Source organism: Bison bison, unplaced genomic scaffold (assembly GCF_000754665.1).
Source record: "Bison bison bison isolate TAMUID 2011002044 unplaced genomic scaffold, Bison_UMD1.0 scf7180017864471, whole genome shotgun sequence".
NCBI lineage: Eukaryota > Metazoa > Chordata > Mammalia > Artiodactyla > Bovidae > Bison > Bison bison.
In genome coordinates, this window is record NW_011495032.1 from 30,691,396 (window position 1) to 30,693,825 (window position 2,430).

Genomic DNA, 2,430 nt, shown 5'->3' on the forward strand with positions numbered 1-2,430 from the left:
GATTTTCACAAATGCTGGTCGGTGTCCTTGGCTAAGACAAGACTCTTGGGCCCACCGGTGTAATAAACTGCACTCCATTATCTGCATTGTCCTTCTGAGTGAGTTTGTTTCCCGGAACACATGGCTACAATATTTGGTGCAATGGCCGGGAAACTCCTTACTTTGAGGAGACAGGTCTCATTTGAGGCCACCCGAGGCTTTGTGGCTTGAATCTCCTAGAGGGGGAAAGGCACCTTGCCCTTCTGGAAGAATAGCCTTTCAATGCCTGGTTTCTTCGCTTTTGCAGGTAGTGAAGGGCAACAAGGGAACTGAGCACTTAGGTGAGGAGGAGCCCACCCGCTAGGGTGGAGGAGGGGGCCTGATCACCCCCCTGGGAGGGACCAGAAGGGAGACGCAGAGAAAACTGGTTTAGGTTGGCGACAACGGCTGCTCAGCACTCTGGTCGATGGTCGTGCCAGGGATAAAGAAAGGGAACTTAGGGTTTAAGAAAACCAGTCAGGAGGTGTGTCCACGCCGTTTTAGGAAATGTGCGGAGCGGTCGCCACAGGGTTTTAGAAAGAGAATATCGAATTCCGTGTGCTCCTATTCCGCCCTCCACCAGGAGGTACCCATCTGCTGTGTGACCCATCATCTCCCCTGTCAGTGGAAACAGGTAGATTGGCTTCTCGGGAAGGCTCTGGGACATAGGAATCCAGAGGTAAGAAAATGGGAGGAAGCAGATCTAAGGCCACTGTATTGGAGAATATGATTAAGAATTTTAAGAAAAGATTCGATGGAGACTACGGGAAAAAAATGACACCCGGCTGGCTCTGTACCCTTTATGAAGTTGAATGGCCTTCAGTGGGAGTTGGCTGGCCACCAGAGGGAACTATGGACTTAAATCTCATAAAGGCAGTCTATGCTATCGTTATGGAAAAGCCCGGACACCTGGATCAGTTCCCGTACGTAGACTCTTGGCTGGGAATAGCCCAAGACCCCCCCAAATGGGCCTGTTTTTATGCTCCTGGCAGGGAAGGAAAAATCTTGATGGCCCAAAAGGTAACCAAGGATGAGAAGGAAATTTTACAGGACCCTGAAGGAAAGGAACTTCCCCCACCGCTGTATTGGATGATGATCCTGCCAGCTAGTATCACCGCGGCCACCGGAGGCCCAACTGGAGGAACCAGCCTGAGACCCGTAAGCCTCCCGGGCTCCTCAATGGTCCCAACAGCTCCACAGGTTGTAGAGCCGCCCTCCTGGCAGGCTCCAGCCTCAGCTGGAGGGACAGTGAGCCCACCGGATTCTACCACCCCGGATGCTGCCACTACGTTCCCTAAACTCTACCCTCCACTCCCAGTAAGTACTCCCAGACAAGGGGCAGGAACCACTGGAATTAAACAAAGGCTCTGCTCTGCCAAAGAGCCAGAAGAAAGAATACCCTTGCAGATGCCCCTCAGAGAAGTCCAGCAACCTCCAATGATAGGGGAAGACGGTAATTATCACCAAGCTCCTGTAGCCTATTACTCTCAGTCCTTTTCATCAACTGATTTACTGAACTGGCAAAACACACCCCCTCTTAGTCGGTGGAACCCCAGGGCATGACTAGACTAATAGGGACTATTTTCTGCACCCATCGACCAACCTGGGACGATATAATGCAATTACAGAAGAGAGATATAGGATCAACACTGAGGCGAGGAAATGGTTACAGGAGATGGTTCCTGAGGGCACTGCTAACCCAGAGAGGCGGATAGAGCAAGGCTTCCCCACTGACAGACCTAATTAGGACTATAATACAGAGGAGGAAAAAATCCAATTAGACAGATACGGGACAGCGATTATACAAGGACTTAAAAGGGGAGCCCGGAGGCCAATGGACATGTCAAAACCAGCTGAAATAGTTCAGAAGGGGAACGAGTCACCTTCTGAATTTTATGAGAGACTTTGTGAGGCCTGCAGATATACACCCATAGATCCAGAAGCTACAGGCTCCCAGATTGTTATCAATTCGACATTTATCTCGCAAGCATGTCCTGACGTAAAACGAAAGCTTCAAAAGACCGAGGGAGTTCTATCCATGTCTAGTTCTCAGCTCATTGAAATAGCAGATAAGGTGTTTTGAACTAGGGACATGGAAATAGAAAAAAAAAAAATGAAAAAAGTTATAAAGACGAGCAGAGGAGAACAGAGAGAGGTTTGCAATGTTGGCTGCTGAGCTTGGAAAGTCTTCCGAAGACTTTTCCACTGCCAAAGGAAAGAACCGCCACCCCCCGCCCCCAGCTTCGAGGTCAGGACAGCCCTCCAACCGGTCCCAACAGAGGTCTCGGGCTTTATTACATCCAAATCAATGCGACCAATGCCGTGGGGGTCGATTATTGAAAAAAATGAGTGCCCAGAAAGAAGGGAGAATAAACCCCTCCCGGTTGCAGAACTCACTAACATAGAGACTGA

General features: G+C 49.8%; 1 pseudogene; it reads left to right on the forward strand.

Moving 5' to 3' along the window:
* The first annotated feature begins 870 nt into the window (after positions 1 to 870).
* LOC105003848 overlaps positions 871 to 2,430 on the forward strand; it is a 7,879-nt pseudogene continuing 6,319 nt past the window's right edge.